Here is a 16,328-nt window from a genome sequence, read left to right as displayed (position 1 = left end):
AATCAAATTCAACCACATGCTAACAAGATCATGCAGGGATGCTTCAGAATGTGCAAATTTATAAACATAATGTAGGACATAAGTAGAATTAAGGATAAAAATCACATGATTATCTCAATAGATGCAAAGAAAGCATTTGATAAAATTCAGCATACCTTTACAATACAAGTACTGAATAAATTAGGTATAGAAGAATTCTACTTCAACATGATAAAGGCTACATATAAAACCTATATAAAACCAATAGCCAACAACATACCGAATGGGGAAACTGAAAGCATTCCCTCTAAGATCAGGAACAAGGTGTAGATGTCCACTTCTACCACTTGTATTCAATATAGTACTTGAAATTTTAGCCACAGAAATCAGGCTAGAGAAAGAAATAAAAGTAATACAAATAGGAAAGGAGGGGATCAAATAATCCCTATTTGCTGATGACATGATCCTACTTAGAAAACCCCAAAGACTTCATCAGAAGACTCTTAAAACTGATAAAGAAATTCAACAAAGTAAAAGGATTCAAAATCAACATACAAAAATCAGTAGCTTTTCTACATGCCAATAATGAACTCACTGAGAAAGAAACCAGGAAAGCAAGACCATTCACAATACTTCAAAAAATAAAAATCTAGGAATAAACTAAATAAAAGAGGTGAAAGACCTCTAGGATGAAAATTTAAAAACAGTGAAGCAAGAAACTAGAAGATTTATTCTAAAGTTCTTAAACTGGAAGAATTAAAATTGTCACACTACCAAAAGTGATCTACAGATTCAATGCAATCTCCATCAAAATAGTACCCTTCACAGAACTTGAAAAAATAATACTGAAATTCATGTGGAAGCAAGAAAGACCCCAATTAGCCAAAGCAACCCTAAGCAAAAGGAGCAAAGCTGGAGGCATCACAATACCCGATTTCAAAGCATACTACAGAACCATAGTATCAAAAGCAGAATGGTATTGGCATTAAAACAGACCTGAGGGCCAATGGAATGGAATAGAGGATTTAGAAATAAAGCCATGAATCTACAGTCAACAGGTTATTGACAAAGGTGCCAAGAACATACAGTGGAGAAAAGACAGACTCTCAACAAATGGTGCTGGGAAAACAGGAATGCACACATAGAAGATTGAAACTAGACCCCTATCTCTCACCCTGAATAAGAAAGCCAACTCAAAATGGATCAAAGAGGGGCTGGGGTTGTGGCTCAATGGTAAAGCTCTCACCTAGCATGTGTGAGGCACTGGGTTTGATCCTCAGCACCACATAAAAAATTTTAAAAAAAATAAAGGTATTGTATCTATCTACAACTAAAAAAGAAATTCTTAACACAAAATGGACCAAAGACCTTAATGTAAGACCTGAAACTTCGAAACTACTAGAATAAAACATAGGGGAAACACTCCAAGATATTGCACAGGCAACAAGTTCCTGAATAGGACTCCAGTAGCTCAGGAGACAAGAATTAACCAACAGGATTACATTGAATTAAAAAGCTCTGCTCAGCAAAGGAAATGATCAATAGTGAAGAGACAACCTATATAATAGGAGAAAATGTCTGCCAGCTACTCATCTGACAAAGGATTAATACAGAATATTTCAGGAACTCAAGAAACAACAAAAGAACAAGTAATCCGATCAAGTGACTTGAACAGAGCCTTCTCAAAGGAAGTATAGATAGCCAATAAATACATCAAAAAAAATGTTCAGCATCTTTAGCCTTCAAGGAAATCAAAACTACATTGAGATTCCATCTCACCACAGTCAAATGACCATTATTAAATAAATAAATAACAAAGGCTGGTGAGGATGCTGAGCAAAAGAGACCCTTATACCATGTTGGTGGGAATGTAAATCACTGCAGCTACTTTGGAAAATGAAGTTTCTTCAAAAAACCTACAATAGAAATACCATAAAATTCAGCTATCCCATGACTATGTGTTTATCTGATGGAAATGAAGTCAGCAAACAAAACAGCTCCCTGCATATCCATGTTTATTGTGGCAGTATTCACAACAGCTGAAGTATGAAGCAGCCCAGATGCCCATCAACAGATAACTGGATAAAGAAAATAAAGTATATATACACAAGAGAGTATTGTTAAGCCATAAAGAAGAATGAAATCGTAATCATTTGTATTGGGCCTCAATAGCCTGATTCTAGTATATAATATCCCCTGTTTTCTAAGATTCCTAGTATGTCTGTCAATGCTCTTCATAGATACCACCTTGTCCACCCTCAAAAAAGGTTGCTATCCAGCCATGCCCCCTTCTTCATAACTGATCAGCAAGCCCTTCTTCCCATGTGGCAAATGTGTGTTGAGGCCACATAATGTGCCAGCTCCCAGAAGTGTCGATTGAGTTATAAATTTGAGGCAGCCCTGGTTTGTGAGTGGTGGGGGATGGGCCCTTCATGAATTGTGTTAGTCAATGTGTCATCAGGCCAGTTCTAGAGTGCGCTGATTCTAGTATATAATTTTATCTTTCTATGTTGATAGAAAATGCAGTTTTTATAGAATCACAGAATAGATTAGAATCAAGGCTTCTGTTTCACAATTTGCAGAACTAGATATGTGTATTTTGATGATTCTATAACATTTCTGCCTATTTCCTTCTCCAAGAAGTAGTAAAAATAAGATGACCTTTTGCCCCATACTTATATTGGATATTATGGCAGAAACTGACGATTCAAAAATGGGTCCCTGCTCTTCATGAAGAGCTCACCGAAGGAGACAGATTTGAACACAGAGAGCCACAATACAGTGTGAAAACCACTATAGTGCATATGGATTGAGGTCATGAGAACCCAGGTGACTGCATGACTAATTCTACTGAGGAGAGTCAGGGGATGCTTCACAGAGGAGAGGACATTTAGGTTGGGGCACATAAGAATAATTTGTCAGCTAAAGAAGATTGGTAGGAGTGGGCAGGTGAACTTTCCAGACAGAGGGAATAGTATGTACAAATGCAGAAAATCTGTACAGGTTCATGTTTCTTATGCAAAACCCAGATGTGTTTCAAAGTTTAATTTTTTTGGATGTAAGTATGGTAATATGGTACATATATTGTATATTATATAACACACTCAGCAGGTTTTAGTGAAATATATGAATATATCCAGAACAAGCTTTAACAGACATGCTACATGGTATTAATGAAGAGTATTATTAATAATGTCTCATCATTTAACCCATTGTTTGTTACCAAATAAGTTTGAATACCAAGCCTACCAATAAATAAACAATTAAATAAATAACAAAAATGTCCCATATATAATAAAGACACTTTAAGTTTTTAAGTGGATTCTTTTTTGTTTGCGAGACTCATTTTTTAAAATTTATTTATTTATTATAATTAGGTATATATGACAGCAGAGTGCATTTTGATTCATTGTATACAATTGCAGCACAACTTTTCATTTCTCTGATTGTACATTGTACATGATGTAGTGTCACACTGTATGTGCAGTCATACATGTACCTAAGGTAATGATGTCCATCTCATTCCACCATCTTTCCTGCCCCCATACCTTTTCCCCATCCCTCCCTCCACTTTGCCCAAAGTTCCTCCATTTTTCCCATGCCCTCCCAACTGTGGATTAGCTTCCACTTATGAACATTTGGCCTTTGGTTTTGGGGGCTTGACTTACTTCACTTAGCATGATATTCTCCAACTCCATTCATTTACCTGAAAATGCCATAAATTTATATGACATATTTTATAATTTATCTCTTTTATTGCTGAATAATATTACATTGTGTATGTATGTGTGTGTATATATATATATATATATTACAGTTTCTTTATCCATTCATCTATTGAAGGGCATTTAGGTTGGTTCCACAGTTTAGCTATTGTGAATTGAGCTGCTATAAACATTGGTGTGGCTGCATTACTACAGTACGCTGATTTTAAGTCCTTTGAGTATAGACCAAGGAGTGGGATAGCTGGGTCAGATGGTGGTTTCATGCCAAGAGTTTTCAAAGGAATCTCCATATTGCTTTCCAGAGTGGCTGCACCATTTTGGAGTCCCACCAGCATGTATAAGTGTGACTTTTTGGGACTTGGGATTTTTGACTGAAAGGATGGTGGCTGCATTTCCAGCAGATTCTGAGAGCTCTCTCTCACCAAGCTGTCTTGAGCCATATGAAAATCTCCAAGCATCTGGGGATTAATATATCTATTGGCTAGCTCAAGTCTTGGGCACAGCCCTGGAGCTGGGTGATGGATTCAACCTGCCCAGATCACAAATTAATGTCAGGATGGTATTCCCAGAAAAAGGGATACTTAAGTAGGTAAAAATCATAAGTGTCCATTGTATATGAATCACAGATGTATCCACATCATATGACCTGTGCCACAGTCCTAAGAGCAGAACCAGGATTTGGATCCCCATCTATATGGTTCCAGAGCCCATGTTAGACCAGGCTGCTCACAGATATCAGAGTAACACAGTTTACCCTTATGTAACCCACTGCTCAATTATATGATGCAGACAATTAGAACTTAGCAAAATGCATAATAAGATACTAATATGTAGAGTACAGAGAACATTTGTTGAAATGAGTAGGCTGGAGTGTTGAGGGTTGGAGTGGGTGAGCTTGACCTTGAGCCTGGAAAGACATGTTGGACATAATGCTAGAGACCTGTTATCTCTCTGACTTTTGCTGGTGGGACTCTCTTTTAATTGCAAACATCAAAATTGAGGAAGGAATAACAGAAAGATTTTCCTGGACCTTGAGTGAGCCTCTGAGACCATAGGACATAAATTACAAGGGAATGCTAACAAGGGGGAAACATTCTCTAATTTATTGACAAGGAAAGAAAAGCAAAGGCCCCATTAAGGGTAAGACCCCCTAAACTGGCTTCTGAGGTGCTCTGAACACAAACATTATGGTGGCAGTCAGAAGTAGCTCTTTATGACCACATAAAGGTCTCATTTCTCTTCTTTCCCAGGGGGTTCTAGAATTAAAACAAACCGAAGACCTGAAAGAACACTTCAAGTCCATCTGGCCCAATGCCCTGTGATTTTAGTTATGGGAAATCCAAGGTCCAAAGAGGGGAACACTTGATATGGCCATAGCTAGTTCTTAAAGTAACGAGTAAACCATTTCATTTGGTTTTATTTTAAGATTTTTTTTTTCTGAAATTCAATAGTGAATTCAAGTATCCTTAAGGCATGGTTATTCTATAAAAGTGCATGATTTGGATGTTGTGTGTGTTTTCTCTTTATAGAGATTTAATCAAATAAAAATGCAAACTAGTTTGGAAATAGCTGAGTCAAAATATCTACTTTTTAGAGTGCTGAGAAGTTTGTGGTCAAAGGTGGTGTCAAAGTGTTTCCCGAATTCAGGATTAGACGGCAGATTGCAACACCAGCATTTACTCAGCATCTATTTTGTGGTCAGGTGTTAGATATTCTCATTTAATCTCCATCATACCCTCTGTGATCAGGATCATTAATGCATTTTGGGGTTAGAGAAGTAACTTGCTGACTTTAACTTGTTGCAGTTGGGGCTAGAATTCTTTTTTATGCCTTAGACATATGATCCTCCCACCCTGAGTTTCCAAAGTACAGACCTGGACTGTTTGCCCCATCATTCCCTGTCCCTCCCTCCGTATACTGCAAGAAGATCGTGTTGACCACCGTGCCTCCAAAGGGCCCTGTCATTTCCTCTCTTGGTTCACAAATTACCCCTGGGTCCCTTCTTCCTCCCTCCCCACACCCTTCCCTTCAGTCATCACATTGAGAGATGTCACTGTGACACTGGCTTGTCATCCCTTCAGGGCCAACTCCCTGTTTTCCTACCCTGAGGACGTACACAGAACAGCTGACGATTCTCTGAAAAACACATCAGCAGAGAGCACTGTGATTTTTTTTTTCCTTCCTAAAAACTTATGTGGTATATTTTTATGAAAGAACTGTAGAATCAGAAGGGACAAATGACCAGTGCTGTCTTGTTAGACATTAAAAAACTGAGGGCCAAATAAAAGTAATTGGCTCAATTGTACATAGCAATGCCGAAGATCCATCTGTGCTGTGGATCCTTCACCCAGGATACTGCCAGATAGCCTGACACTGATGTGGGAACTTCCTCAGCTGTGCAAGAGGACTTCAGGAAAGGCCATGTGTGACAATCATCACTGTGTTCACTAGAGGTGTCATGAGACCAGTGTTTACTGGAACCCACACAGTCCCTGCTCAGTTTGGGATTTCCCAGGCACAGACCATAGCCAAAGACTCGAGTGCCCCTAGTTCATTTGGCAAGTAGTCCTACCAGGGGGAACAGTAGGGGAGAGAAATTAGAGAGGATGACCCCCATCCCTCCTTGAGCATTATCAAGTCATGGCCACTGTGTTCTCCGAGGCTCAATCCTGCTGGGGATTTCTGGGAGTCAGTGTAGCACCCACCTTAGAATTATCCAGCAAAGTAGCAAGGAAGCCAGCATATTTGTCCACCAGCTCCTTCTCCATAATTAATTGAGGGCTACTTCTAGAGCTTTACATCTCCAATGATTTCAAGCTTGCTCCCAAGAGGAACAAAGTCCCTAGGCAAGAGGGTCACAGGCCTTCCAGCAAGCTGCCCTCAGGAGCTGAGTGTGGAAGGCAGGCAGGGACACGGGTGACAGGGGAGCCATTCACAGCAATCCCCGAGAGGAGGCTCTATCATAACCCAAACCAGGGAAGCCCAAACACCTGTGCTGTTGTCATCGTCATTTGTGATTGATTTACCTACAAACTCTGATTTTGATGAGCCATCAAAAATTCAATTTTGGCTATTTTGAAGCTCAGAACCACTTTAATGCCTTCCTGTAGCTGTTGGATCACACCTTAAAGGGATGAAAGCTTTGTACCGACCTTACCCTTTATTTCTCTTGTTTGCTTTCCTTCTGCCTCAATTCCTTTGATATTTTTCCTTAGCCTAATTGTTTATGCCTTTGAAAGCTCCCTCAAAGCCTTTCATTGCCATAGATGGGCATGGATAAGCACAAAAGCCAGTTACCCAGTGAAAAACGACCAGCCCGGGACTAGTCACAGACCTGCCACGCAGCTGGCTCCTCTAGTGTTATTACCCAAAGAAGATTGTTTTAAAAATCAGGATTCCCCAGTCTCCACAATGAAGGTCTCGGCAGCTCTGGAAAACCATAGGATTCTTGCCCATGCATCAGATGTGCTGTGAGTCACCAGAAAATTGCAAAGGAAGTAGAACTCATGTGCTCTTCAAGTGGTCACAGGAGCAGGATGTCTATCATTCCCCCACAGCTGTAAAATGAAGGAGCCCTGCATTACATGGGCGGTGCCATAAGAGGTCTCCAAAGGCCCAACTGGATCACATGAGCCAGGATTCAGGACCCTTTTCACAACACAGCAAACAGAAAAATAAATGAAAGCAAGTACTGGCACAAGTAGCTTCCAGAACTTTTCAAAGAGATTGTATTCAATCTCTCTCTCTCTCTCTCTCTCTCTCTCTCTCTCTCTCTCTCTCTCTCTCTCTCTCTCTCTCTCTCTCTCTCTCTCCCCCCCCCATGTTTAAAATATTTCTTCCTATGCATGCTTTTTTTTTTTTTGGAACCAAGGATTGAACCCAGGAGGTCTTAACCGCTAAGCCACATCCCTAGCCCTTTTATTTTATTTAGAGACAAAGATCTCAACTGAGTTGCTTAGGGCCTCACTAAGTGGCTGAGGCTGGCTTTGAACTCATGATCCTCCTGTTTCAGCCTCCTGAGGTGTACATACACCACCACATCCAGCCTGTGCATGTTTCATATGGATTGATTTTTAGTGCTTGTCTATAGAGTACACCACAAATTTTCCTAATTGAGCATGTATTACTTGAATATCTGAGTATTTTTTATGACAACATCTCTCTAAAAGTCTTATTTTCTAAAGACAGATGTTTTGCTGCAGGTATCCAGGGTAAAATGTGGTCTGACACGCAGAAATCTAAGGTCTTGGTCATTTTCTTCCCTGCAGAGCCCTGAACTGAAGATCCTGCCCTCTGAGACTCACAGACATGGGTGCAGCCCCACACTAAGTGTTCCTTTGCCATTTGGTTTTGTGTCTCAAGGAAAACATTAAGGCTGGTGTCAGAGGGGAGGAGAGGGAGGAGAAAGAGAGAGTTGAAAGCCTAAACCCCACTCTTGTTTTTTTTTTTCTTTTTTACTCTAATAACCAATATTGTTAACTCAGCCCATCTCAAAAGTTATTTATTTATGATGCCTTCACTCTAAAAAGGATTTAAAACAACTTTTAAAATTTAGTGAATGTAATATATAGGAAAACAAATTCAGGAAGAAAATGGAGTGCAGGGGAAACTTGGGTAGAAAAATAAAGACATGAATGTAAGACTGGAACCAAAAATCCACATCGTGAGATCCTGCTGGGAATGGGTCACAATTTTTACTCTGAGCTTCATTTGAGTGAGGGCAAAGAAGGAAACATGATCAAACATGTGATTCATAGGACAAAAAATAAATAAATAAAGCTAATTTGTTTGGGGTGGGTTATTGAGGTAAGTAAGTTGGGGGAATAAGATAAAGGGCACAAAAAACATGAGCCCTTTCACCCAGGAAGTCAGTACCACTATTTATGAGGCCCTCAGCGATACTACCTAACATCAGTCGAACTCTTCATATCTGCCAGGCACTGTCCTAACCAAATCATGATACAAGAACACCATACATGTATAGTTTCTTATATTCTAAAAGTAGAATTTATGTTTTACAGAAAGCTCTCCTGTATGTGTTAATTACTCACAGTAGTCTGTGAGATATTGGCCAGAAAGAGATTTTTTTCCACAAGGAAAGTAAGGTCACATTGTTAATCACTGATGTACCTGGAATATAAATCCAGAACTTTCAGACAGACCTTTTACAATTAGGATTTGGGGGGGCGGGGCAAAACCCTGATGATGGAAATAGGAATTTGTCTTTAGGATCTTAAAATCCCACTCTTTGGCCCACCGTGAGTTGGCTGTGTGGTGCTGGGACAGTCCCTTCTCTTCTCAGAGCTTCATCTGCTAAATGAGAACGTGGATGACTTGTCTGGGGAAGATTCATTCCAGCTGCGACAGCCTGCTGTCTCCTGGTCTCTGTGGCTCTGGGCAGTTTCCCAGACTGCACTCCGGGGTGTTCCTAGTCATTTTCACATTAGCAGTTGCTCTCTGGTAGGACTCTGAGCCTCCGTGGATCATTTAGCCTTTGCTGTCACCTCAGCCTGCTTGGGAGCCCTGGGGGCTGCAAGGCTGAGAAAAGCCAGAGCTCTCTCTGAGCCCGAGGTGTTCCACAGGGCGTCTCCTTGGCATCCACAGGACATGTCTTGATGGTATTGATGGATATGCTTCATCTTCTGTGAATTTTCTAAGGAAGATTCAGAGCTGGGAGTTGCCTGACATTGGCACCAGACCTGGTGAAGAAATCACTTAAAACAAAAGAGAGAGAGAGAGAGAGAGAAACCTGTTCTGAGTCCAAAGATCCCATGTGCACATCTTGGCTTCTTGACTGTGTCTCCATGGAAGAGCTTCCCTGGGGGGTAGAACTCTGCATGTTCATTTCCTGTGCCCAAATAAACAAACCCTGTCCTAGCTCTAGGCTCCAGGTTTGTTTCTGGCATCTCTTTGCCTGAAAGTTTCTGTATTGAATAAGACAGAAATGTTTAGCAAATCCCAAGAAATTCTTTATTTAATGGAAAAAAGAGATCCCCAGGCTTATATTTCAAAATGTGATTTCCATGTTCCCATTGCATTAAGCAAGGTCGCCTCACCAAATCCTCAGATGTCTGGTACACTTTCAAAAAAAAAAAAAGCCTGTTTTAGCCTCTGGAACACATTTGGAGTACCTATCATGGACAGGATTCTCCTGTAAGTCCCATGGCGGAGATAGAGTAGCCGAATAAGACTAATCCACCCTATCCTCTCCTTGCAAGGGTCACACAGGAGGTCTCTGCTCTTGTCTACAGACATGCTTGGCTTCCGGGCACGCTGATCTTTTTATACTGTGCATTCTTGCACCTCTGTGTAGCCATCTGTTCTTCTTCACAACGGTGGAACTCGACTACACAAGGTTACCCCAAATGGCTTTTTCTCATTCACTAGCCTGACATCTAGGAAGTGCCCTGGTTGTGTCTCCATGAATTATATTTTCTTTCTTCCAGCATCTTGAAGAATGGATATTTTTTTCTCTGCTTTGTGTCTCTGCCAATCCCACCTGCTCTCCCTCCTAAAATGTTTATCTTTTATTACAAAAGAAAGTTGTGGTCATTGTTGAGAGAAAGAGACAGACAGAGGCAGACTGCAGAGAGAAATTTAGAAAATAAAATGCCATCACAACGAGTTCTTTGCTCTTCATGTTGAATTTACAGAAGTGTGCTTTTCTGTAGTTATTCATCCTCAATGCTTGCCTGTGATGTGAATTTCCAGTTAGAAGATAATAACTAAATCATATTGCAAGCAGTTTTCCTATATCATTAAATTGTCTTCAAAACCTCGGTTATTGGTAGCTGTGTGACATTCAGTTGTGCAGGCAAAGCTGTCGTTTGAACCTTTTCCTGAGTGCAGGACTTGTTGCTGGTTTGTAGCTGTTTGCTTCAAACCCAGCTTTAAGGCGGCTGCTGTTGAATGGGGACCACTCACAGTGTGGAGCGCATGCCTGGCACAGAGCTGGCTCTGGGGACAAAGAAATTAAAGACACCAGTGTGCCCCTGGGGAGAAGGGTGGGGAGCACTGGCATTAGGCATGCATTGCATCTGCTAAAGTGATACTTAATATTAGGAGCCAGCCCCTGTGGCACCGCAAAGCCCATGAGAGCTGGCTGAGTCATCACGTCCTAGGTCATGCTTGGGATCATCTTAGTGTTATGTCTGTTTTACTGTTTTCCAAGTTTGAAAGATGGTTTTAAGGGGTAGGGAGAAAACTCCCCAAGAAAAGCTGACTCTTGAGCCAGTTCTTGAAGGACAACGTGATACCAGGGGAAGAAGCTGGTGAAGCTGCCCAGGGTAGCACAAGGGACCTGAGCTCAGCAGACGTGCTCCTCAGGACGTCCACTGTGGTCTCTGTGCGGGTAGGGGGGTAGGCAATAGATTGAAGGTTTCTGGGCACAGCTGGTAAGTGAGGGCTCTGAGCTTCCCAGGCTTGGGGAATTGTGATGTTTACTGACCTCAACCCAGAGCCTTGCCCAGCACCTGACACACACTGGACGCTCAGTACTGGTCAGATCTGAAAGACGCTGTTACAAGAATCCAGGCGGGGATCCCCAAGGGTGACATCAGTGAGAATAGAAGGCAGAAACCCAAACAGAGGGGAGTTTAAAAAGGAACATGGATGAGACTGATTGATTTTAAACCCAACAAACATTATGTTTTAGCCAAGAGCAAAAAATGAGAATGTGACTTTTGAAAAGGTCTTTGATTTCGGGCACCAATCAGCTAGGGGAATGTTTTTAGGCCTTTCAGAACTTTAATCTCTGCTTTGTGAATTACATAGTTTGCTTTTATTCAATAGGTCTCTTTTTCCCCAAAATGCCACCTGTGAAATAAGTTAAACACCATACTGTTTTAATGTAAAAATATTTCCTCAAATCCACTGTATAAATTAATTATTCTTCAGGGAATAGGATAATCTAATTTCCCTTCTACAATGTGCTCCATTCACGTGCACTCTGCTGCCATTGGGGGTAGGTCATGAATCACCCATTTTTGAAGGATTATGACCTGTAATAAATGTCAATATGAGCTCTGATTGATTTCCTGCAGCCTCGATAGTTGTGACTTCATTTAGTAACTTAATACTAACTGTGTCACGTTGATTACCTTTGATTTTCAACTGTATCCCCAGCACCTACTGGAGTGCCTAAAACAAGCAAGGTGCCTAATAAATGTCCACTGAATGAAGAGGGTCTTTTAGTCCTTTAAAAACGCTTGCTTCTCAGAGGAATTTCAGAGAGGTTAGAGAGAAATGCAGTTCAGATGGGATTAACTTAAGATGTGAAACTAAGATTTTGATCCTTGAAAAAGTAACATAGCCCATCTCTAGCTCACTCCTCTATCCCAGCACCTCGGCACAGAGTAGGCGTTTTTTGAGTAGCAGATGACTGACCAGCCCTGCTGTCCTCATGTCTGATGGAGAACAATGACTCTTAGTTCAAGCCAGTACATTGGGCAGGGATGCATCCCTTTAAGTGTGTGCTCAGCATTTATTAAGCACCTATGGTGTGTGAACACAACAGCAAACATACATGATGTATTCAAGTTTTGAACCTTACAACAACTCTGGTAGATATTATTATCATCCCTTTTTAGGAAAAGGTTTGGAAACATTAAGCTATGTATTCAAGGTCCTGAAGTCAGAGGGGAACCTGGCTCTCACCTACATCCTCATGGTACCCAAACTGGCTTCCCTGTTTCCTCTCACCAACACTATGAAGTGGAGTGTCAGAAGGGACTGTCCCACATGTGTCTGAATCCCTGTCTCTATGCATTTTCCTGAGCAGTCCCTACCTCTTTCTGAACTCTTTGTGTCATACCTAGGAGAAAGTCGATAAACTGAAGGGCACCAGAATAGAGAGAGAAGAGGAGCTGGATCCAAGAGCTGTTAAGAAGTCATCTGGGCATGATGGTTGCTGCAATCTGAGACAGAAAAGAGAATCCTAAGATGATAGTGACTTGTCCTTGAGTCTCAGGGCCAGCTGGGATAGTTTTGCAGAGCCAGGCTGTGTGTGGCTGATCTCAGCTGCGTGCACTCATGTGTCTGTGGTTGGCCAGGAGCCAGATGATCTAAGAGAGCTTTGCTCACATGGCTGGATATTGATGGCCATCCAGGTGACAAGGGCGAACAAACCCCACCTCCCTCATCCTGTGCCAGGCTTGCCCAGACTTGTTCACATGACAAGATTTTGAGTGAAAGCATGCAAGATCTTCTGGGGTGAGGGTGAGGAAATAGACTCTGTCTCTGTGTAGGAGGACCGGGATGGACACATTACCACAGTTGTGATATAGAGAAACATGCATGAGTGCAGCCCTTTTTGAAATCTAACATAGTGACTATCCTCAGCTACTACAATCTACGCAATTTCTCTTGCTGTCTTCTAACCAAGTTGGACTGACAGAAGCTGCATAACTGGACCTGCACATTATGGTCCTCTGTCAAGATTCCTTTACTGATGGGGCTTTAGGGCTGTGTCAGCCCACACCTAGGGAAAGCTATGGGAATCTGAGCTGGACAGATTACTCTATTTATTCCCAACTTCTTGTTGAGGGTGTTGTTCATTTCATTACACCACGGGACTAGAAGGCACACCTGGATTCGCTGAAACTGGGTTTTTTTTTAATCTTATGTATTTGTGACTTGTGCAGCTAATTGGTTTCTTTCAAGTTGTTTACTATAAAGTTTAAAGTGGAGTATGTGATCCACTATTGACAACCATAAAGACCTTGTGACATATATTTGGGTACTGATCATATGTTTGGCTTCATATTATATTTCCTTTTAATATAACTCCTACCTATTACTTTAAATTTTATTTTGTTTTATTGCATTGCATATTTTCATAAGTTGCCTTAATCCTTTTTGGATACAATAGCCAATAAAAACAAAATGTATTAAATCAATTAGAAAGAAGATTGCCTTTACATACATAAAAATGTACTGAAAACATGACATTTTGTTGTTTGTTTGTTTTGTAATTAGCAATATTAAAAGTCCTACACAGCCAAATTTCTTACCTGAAAATTGGTATACCATCTAGAAAGAATTTTTGAAAGACTGCAGTTACCTTTAGTGCCACTAGGTGACGCTACATTGTTTTAACTCTAAAATGAATCCAGCTACATGGACTCTTTCCAGAAGACTGTGGAGAAGTTATGAATGGCCCTTACTAGCATGTAGCATATGTCTCTTTTACGTGTGGTTGGATGGACAAATATTTGTCAAGGGAAGGAAAAGAGTTAGAATGGTATCACTGTGTGTGGGCTGGTGCCTGCCTGCAAAGAACTTACCATCAAAGTCAGAGATACCCAAAGCTTCTCAATGCAGTTGATCCTGACCCTGAGCAAAGTGTGAAAAAGAAGGCCATTTGTAGAGTTTTACGTGAGACTAAATTTATTCATTATTATAAATTCTCTTTTACTCTGAGATTATGTCCTTTCTCTTATTTTTGTGCTGAGATAATAGTAAGAGTTTGATGGTAAGTACTCTTTAAAGTTTCTACCTGACATTAAAAACTGGGCAAATGCAGTGCCTTTAAAATTCCTTTTGGAAATCTTGAAATTTTGACTTAAAAATCCAAAATTCTGGAAACTTGTGGTCAAGTAAGAGCAGGCACCAATATAAAAGCATTGAGTCCTTCTCAATGTATGCAAATATGTATGTGCCTTACATAGCCTCATATCATTTAAGCCTGGCTCCCATTAGAAATTGTGTTCTATATGAAAGATATTTAGAAAAATAGTCCGAGGTTTCTGTCCTCCCTACCCCCAATTGAGAATTCTGAATCTATTCTTTGAGCAAGTGAGACTCCTTGGACCTCATAGCTCAGCCCCTTCCACACATCGTGTCTATTGAACTACATTCTACTGTTGGGTTCTTAGCTTTTATGAAGATCAAAAGAGGAAATGACCAATCACCTTGCTTTATTTTAAAACTGTTATTAAGGATACTTTCTCTTGTTTTGCACACTATACCTGCAAGCCCTATGGAACGACATTTTAGGATTCTTTCTAATGCTCTGTGACTTTTCCTTTTCTCCTCTTTTCAGATAAGAAGCTAACAACTTTTACCTTTTTTTGACTGGGCTGCCTGTGGCCTCAGGTTCAGATTTAATACTCAGCCAGAACAGCTTTTTTTTTGCCATTTAGATTAATTCATTTTCTGTTTCCAAGTTTCTTCTTTTAACCAACCTCACAATATTTTTTTAACCAACTGCATAACATTTTTATTGTAAACATTCCAAAGCCTATGTTGAAATGATACACAAATACTTTCAAAAATACTTATGATTCTTTATATAATAAATGGTATTTGGGGAAAGTACTGGATTATACAATATAACTCTATGTGTCTTCAGAGTATCTTCCATGATTGTCTTAACAAAAAAACTTTAACATTTTAAATATTTCTCATATTCAAAATCATTTCACCTTGTTTATTGGACTAGAATATAATTACTTTTGAAGGAGGCAAAACTTTGTCTTATGTATTGTTTTAAATCCCTCATCATTTTTTTTAAAGAGAGAGTGAGAGAGAGAGAGAGAGAATTTTTTAATATTTATTTTTTTTAGTTTTTGGCGGACACAACATCTTTGTTTGTATGTGGTGCTGAGGATCGAACCCGGGCCGCACGCATGCCAGGCGAGCGCGCTACTGCTTGAGCCACATCCCCAGCCCCCTCATCATTTTTAGATCCATGCCAGGCATGAGACATGCTCAATGCATACTTGCTGATTGCCTTATCCCTGTGTTCTGGGAGTTCGGAAAGCTTTCTCAGCAGAGGCCCAAGGGGCTCAAGGAAGGACAAGATGCTCACCTCTCTCATCCTTGGCTTCTCACATGTTTAACATGATGGCTAAAGTCCTATAACATTCTGGGACTTGACCATTGTAAAGTAGGATAGGAGCAGAGGGGAGACTGAATAGTGGTAACAATTTTTAGATTCATGGAGGTAGAAATAAATTGGCGTTTGGAGAAGTTTTCAAGACTGAGAAATGCTTTGTAAACTGTAAAATGATATGGAATTGTACCACTTGGTTTATAACCATTTAGTTTTCCTAAACTTTCCACTTGTGCCCCTCATTGAACTCTGAGGGGGCTATCTTGGCATGTATGAAAACCAGTTTGGATTGCTGACCTGTGGGTCCTGCAGGTGGTCATCTGGGCAGTGGGGTGGTTGGCACCAATATCTAGCTGAATGCTGTCCATTCAGATGATCCCTGGTTTGCTGGTTTATAGCAGTGAGGATGCTCTGGATGTTAACTGGTTTGATAATTATGGTGTCATTTGTATTCTGTTCATTGGGTATTTTTGAATTTGCCTTTTTAAATTGAAGGTTGAATTGTATAAGCTTTGAGAATCAGACACATGAGTTTTTAGCAATTTTGTTTTTAGAATAGTCTTAAGAATTTGGAGGTAATAGCCTAGGAGAGCTGACAAACGACTATTTGATAAAGCTAAATAATAAAGAGAAAATACTGGTTAAGTTATATTATGATGTTAATTATTGTTAGCTAATATTATTAGTAAAGTAATTAAGACCATTTCAGTGATATTTGGTGTTTTCTTTGCAGTATTTAGTTTGGGGGGACTCTGGATTGCATTAACCTTTTTCTTATGAGATTAGTAGTA

General features: G+C 40.3%; 1 protein-coding gene across 2 annotated transcripts in view; it reads left to right on the top strand.

Annotated features, from left to right (window-relative positions):
- The window catches only part of Thsd4 (thrombospondin type 1 domain containing 4), a 582,503-nt gene that overhangs the window by 386,573 nt on the left and 179,602 nt on the right, over nt 1–16,328 (top strand). The gene's annotated exons all lie outside the window — the stretch shown is intronic.

The sequence above is a fragment of the Ictidomys tridecemlineatus genome, chromosome 5, assembly GCF_052094955.1.
Source record: "Ictidomys tridecemlineatus isolate mIctTri1 chromosome 5, mIctTri1.hap1, whole genome shotgun sequence".
NCBI classification, from domain to species: Eukaryota; Metazoa; Chordata; class Mammalia; order Rodentia; family Sciuridae; genus Ictidomys; species Ictidomys tridecemlineatus.
Note: the sequence above shows the minus strand (reverse complement) of the source record. Positions and strands in the feature narration are given on the sequence as shown.